The following is a 6081-nucleotide window of genomic DNA, read 5'->3' on the forward strand; positions in this document are numbered from 1 at the left end:
AAACTTTTAGTTTATATCCCTCATTTGAATCCTTATATGAACTCTCTGTTTTTGTTTTTTTTTGACACAGGGTCTGGCTCTGTCACCCAGGCTGGAGTGCAGTGGCCTAAACATGGCTCACTGCAGCCTCAACCTTCAAGACTCAGATAAATCCTCCTGCCTCAGCTGCCTGTGTAGCTGGGACCACAGGCATGCACCACCACACCCTGGCTTTTTTATTTTCTTATGGAGACGAGGCCTGACTTTATCACCCAGGCTGGTCTCGAACCCCTAGGCTCAAGTGATCTTCCCACCTCAACCTCCCAAAGTGCTGGGACTATGGGCACAGGCCATCACGCCTGGCCTGAACACTTATGAACTCTTGATGGTATATCTTTTCTTCCCTTCTACATTGCGAGCTACACTGTACCCCAAAGATGATATTCTACATGGTACCCCAAAGATGATATAGCTACCCAACAAATGATTTGTTGAAAGAATGAATAAATAACCACACCACCCTCCCTCACACACACAAAAAATTAATACGAGGCCTAGTAACTAGGTGTCACTCTGCTAACTTGAATACATTACCTTACCTTGGCTTGTTGGGATTTCTGCAAATACATTAGATAAATAGCGATAGTTACAACACAGAGGTGAGAATCGGAAATGCTTTCAATCAACGCTTATGGCTATAGGCTTTTCCACTTCGATTCAACCCCAGGCTTGGTTTGCATGCAGGCAATTGCAACAATGCCCACTGTTTCTTCTCAAGCTGAAACCACGAAAACCCCATTTTATTTTCACCTAATGTCAACTCCTGCGCTTTCTCTGACGAGGGATTCTGCTGCCTCCAGCCCTTCCCTGCCTGGGTGCTGTTTCTTTATCTTCCCCCTTTTCTTGACTCAGGATCTCACTCTGTTGCCCAGGCTGGAGTGCCATAGCATGGTTCTGACTTACTACAGCCTCAAACTCCTTGGTTTAAGGGATTCTTCCCTCAATCAGCCTCCTAAATCAATGGGATTTTATGCAGGAGACGCTGCACTCGGCTATTCTTCATCAATGCTTCACTCCTCATTACACAGTTTGGTGCTGTTTGATCAGGAAAGAAAAAAAAAACCCCACTGATGAGGGCAGCTAACTGCGCTTTCCTGACTCTCTGCAGATTTCAGATTCCCTCACCTGCACCTCCTGTAAAGCTAACCCAGACCTCTGGAAAGAATTTTTTTCTAGTTCTGAAAGTAGGTATCTGCAGCCCATCCCTTCCTCCACAGTCCCCACACGGTTCATTCCCATTCTGATAAGCAAACCAAATTCTGCTGAGCATCAATTAGGAGCAGAGAGAAAAGGCTGTGCTTTGAGCAGACTGGCTTCTTCCCAAGCCAAACACACTTATGTGCATCTGACTCCATTACCATCCAGCCTGCACATGTCCTGGGGTGCCTGGCCTTTCCGGAGGTGAGCTTGTGTTTACCTACTGTCAAGGGGTATTTCCCAGGCGGCCTCTCCTCCCTGCAGTAGAGACTGGCTGCAACCACCCTACCCCTGACCCAGGAAACCAAATGTGACATCCGAAGAGTCCCTGGAGTGGCCATCTGTCCCTGCCATGCCAAAGTTTACGCCATGTGGGCAGGAGACGGACAGGCCAGGGAAGACTCCAGGGTATCTTGCATCAGACCCAAGGCATTGCCATCCCAGGCCGTTTGTGCCAGAAAACAAGACAGTGAGAGAATAGTCCCCCATCTAACCGGAGAGGCTCCTGGTTCCTAAAGAGAAAGATCAAGCTCTTTAACTTCCCTGAGGGTGTTCAAAGAACCAGCCTGATACAGATGTTTCTCCTGCAGATGAGCATCGAGCATCTAAAAATAAAATGAGATCCCTATTTTTGCAGTTTTTAAAATATTACCTGACTGCCCCCGCACCAAAGTTAAACCTAAACATGATATTTCTGACAATAAAGACTTTAACAAGTTCATAGTGAAGTGCTAAGAGGAACTGGATAACGTAGAAAAGGTTCAGATTAGAAATAAACTCCAGCCAGGTGTGGTGGCTCACGTCTGTAACCCCAGCACTCTGGGAGGCTGACGAGGGCAAATCACCTGAGGTCAGGAGTTTGAGATCAGCCTGGCCAAAATAGTGAAACCTCATCTCTACTAAAAATAGAAAAATTAGCTGGGTGTGGTGGCACAGATCTGTAATTCCAGCTATTTGGGAGGCTGAGGTGAGAGAATGCTTGAACCCAGGAGGCAGAGGTTGCAGTGAGCCAAGATAGCACCACTGCACTCCAGCCTGGGTAACAGAGGGAGACACCATCACACACATACAAAGAAACTCAAGAGTCTCCAAATTCTAGAGTTAATATGACCATTAGACATCCTCATCTAAATACCTCTGTTTATATTCAGAACCAGAGGTCAAGATGTGTGGGAACAGTCACAAGTTTAGAAGTCAGATAAAACACAATTTGAGTCCGGGGTCACCACCACAGTAGCGAGATTTCCAAGCAGATTTCCTGGTTCCACCAGGTAGACTTGGAAATAAGAATATGCTCAGGCAGAGGGGTTGTGAGTGCAATCATGTATTCTATTAGAGATCACAAAGCAGAAGAACGCGGGGCACACAGTAGTGCTCAATGTTTGCATCTTCCTTTCCAGTCCTAGCCCTCCTTCCACTGCCTTATGATGGCGGGGCGCACCCACCATGTCCAACACAGCTCAAGTGAGAAGAGACGCCCATGGGCAGCATTTGGCCGCCCATCAGCTAAAACTCAGCGCACTGACTCTGCTGGGGGTATTTCTGTGATCTTTCGAATGGGGGACAAAAGATGCCTGACATGCTTCACCTACCATCTGCATGAAATCTGTTGAAATGCATCCCAAGTATTGGGGGTGAAACCACGTTATTCATCACATAAATGTGCTTAAACTCCCTCCAGGGGGAATATGGGCTAGCCACTGTCCCTGAAGCCAAGAGATGACACATCCACTCTATGACTCAACTTGAGCCGCTGCAGCATGAAAATACACACACAGGCTCACACAGAAATGGGCTGACAATTTTCAGATTTGTCCCTTGCTTTTTTTGTTTTTTAGTTTTGCTCTTTAACCTCATTATGTTTCTTTGCTTGCAGAACCTGCATGCAATGCTGCCATTTCTTTGGACAGCTCTGACCAGGTTTTAATCCCAAAAGAATCCCTTAACACAGTGGCACAGGTGGTACAGGGCACAGTCACAGCTCTCAGGGATGCATGATCCTACTTCAGGGAGAGAGCGGAAGGGTAACATCATTTGAGAAGGAACGCTGGTTCCAAGGGGCAAAAATCACAGTGGCCAGGCAGCTCAGAAAGGCAGCCAGGAGGAGGTGGATGTGAGCTGACCCTGAAGGAGAGGTAAAATCTGAATTGGCACAGAGCAGGTGGGAGGCCACGGGGGGTAACTGACAAGGACAGGTGTCCTGAGACAGGACTCAGGAAGGCTGACTCCAGTGCGTTGTGTGGCCACTCACTCAGGTAACATTTACTAAGCAGACCATGGCAGTCACTAGAGCCATGCTGGGCCAAGTATAAAGAGAAGTCCAAGCAGACCACCTCAGAGGAACACAATAGCACAGGTGGTCAAGAGACCAGACTCTGGGGCTAGGCTGCCTGGGTTCAAATCCTGGTACCTCATTTCCCAATGCTATGGCTTTGGATAGGTTACTTGGGCCAGAGGTAAAAAGTCATGTATATATTTTTGATTAAGAAGTGTTGGCCAGGCGCAGTGGTTCACGCCTGTAATCCCAGCACTTGGGGAGGCAGAGGCGGGTGGATCACGAGATCAGGAGTTTAAGACCACCCTGACCAACATAGCGAAATCCCGTCTCTACTACAATACAAAAATGAGCCAGGCATGGTGGTGTGCGCCTGTAATCCCAGCTACTCCGAAACCTGAGGCAGGAGAATGGCTTGAACACAGGAGGTGGAGGTTGCAGTGAGCCAAGACTGCCCCATTGTACTCCAGCCTGGGAGACAGAGTGAGACTCCATTTTTTTTTTTAAAAAAAAGGAAGTGTTTTCAGAGAAAAACAGAAAATAGGCTGAGGAGTTCTTGAAGGGAAAGAAGTCATGGGGTACTCTAGACCCAGGGCAGACAAGACCTCAGCTTGGCCTGGAATACGTGCACCTTCAGGGTTAGCCCTTCCTCAGGATGCCCTGTGGGTACAGACACTACCAGATAGTTAGTCAAAGGGAATCCAGTCCTTGTGGGCACCCTCCAACAAAGAGGGCAGGGACAAAAGCACTCAGGGAAAGGAAATTTAATAGACAGGTGAAGGGAACCCAAAGGATGGGGCTGAACAAGGACAGCTGGGTTTCCAAAGGGTTGTTATTGTTGTTATTATTTTGAGACAGAATATCACTGTGTTGCCCAGGCTGGAGTGCAGTGGCATGATCTCAGCTCACTGCAACCTCCACCTCCCGGGTTCAAGCGATTCTCCAGCCTCAGCCTCCCCAGTAGCTGGGATTACAGACGTGGGCCACTATGCCTGGCTAATTTTTGTAGAGATGGCGTTTTACCACATTGGCCAGGCCAGCTCAAACTCCTGACCTCAAGTAATCCAACCATCTCAGCTTCCCAAAGTGCTGAGATTACAGGTGTGAGCCACCACATCTGGCCTATTATTATTTATATGATTATTTTTACCACTTGAAAAGGGCATGAAACCTGATTGTGATAATACAATGAGTCTGTATTATCACAGGAAAAGTGAGAGCTTTGGCTCCGCTCTCTGTTGGAGGGTGCCCGTAGGGGCTGGATTCCCTTTCACCACCTACCTGGGAGTTCCTGTACCTGCAGGGCATCCCTAGCAAGGGTTAACCCTGAAGAGAGTGCACACACAGAGGTCTTATCTGCCCTCTGTCCAGAGAGCCCTTGAAAGGAAGTTTGCTCCAAGCCACTACGTACATTCAGAGAAAGGAGTGGCTACACCGCTGTGCTTCTGGATGCAGGCAGAGCGGAGCAGCAGGTAAGACTGGAGGAACAAGTCCCAGCAAGATCCACAATGCAGGACCCGGAATGCTGGGTGGGAAACGCTAAAAGTTACAAAAATCACGCCTCAGGAAGCATTTGTGATTCTTGCTCTCTCTCAAGTCCACGTCTCCTGCTGTGTTCACATTCTGGACCAACCAACATAGGAGCCAAACCTGGTGAAGGTAAAATAATGCATCCCAATGTCACCTGCTAACAAGGTCGAGGTGGGTTTGTCCACGAGAGGAAGGTAAAGTTGAAAAGAACAAGAGCAACTTCGAATAGCTAGAAAGCCCCTTTTGGTCGATGTCATTCTCCTCTTAGGAAGTACGCGGGGACTGCATGGGCAGACATCACCACTCCCACTTAGCAGAGGAAAACTGAAGTACAACAGCCCTTTCTGCTGGAATTCCCTAGAAGGGGTCTGTGCCACATACAGGAAGTAGGGAGGATATCTTTGCAGCATATTTCTTTTCTTTTTTTTTTTTTTTTTGAGATGGAGTCTCACTCTGTTGCCAGGCTGGAGTGCAGCAGTCCGATGTTGGCTCACTGCAACCTCCACCTGCCTCTCAGGTTCAAGCGATTCCCCTGCCTCAGCCTCCTGAGTAGCTGGGACTACAGGTGCTCGCCACCATACCTGGCTAGTTTTTGTATTTTTAGTAGAGACAGGGTTTCACCACATTGGCCGGGATTGTTTCGATCTCCTGATCTCATGATTTGCCCGCCTTGGCCTCCCAAAGTGCTGGGATTACAGACATGAGCCACCGTGCCCGGCCCCCACAGCATATTTCTTCTCTTGGAGTAACTGCAAGAATTGCACAGGGACCACTTGCTCCGTTCTGTGAAAGCCCCAAGCCTGTCATGCAATAAAGACGTCCAGTTTCACCACAGCAGGGAGGCTCACGTGAAATATTCCACTTGAACAAAACCACTTAGCAGTTTACATCAATACTTACCCTGTCTCATTAAAAGTGAGGTGAACCCATGCCCATCAGTCTCAAAACCAGCATGTTGATACCAAGTTTCCCCAGCGGCATCCAAATCAATTTCTTCTTCGCCTTTCCCACTATCATGGAGGCAGGCAAAAGAAAAGTCA

The sequence above is a fragment of the Callithrix jacchus genome, chromosome 6 (genome assembly GCF_049354715.1).
Source record: "Callithrix jacchus isolate 240 chromosome 6, calJac240_pri, whole genome shotgun sequence".
Lineage (NCBI taxonomy): Eukaryota > Metazoa > Chordata > Mammalia > Primates > Cebidae > Callithrix > Callithrix jacchus.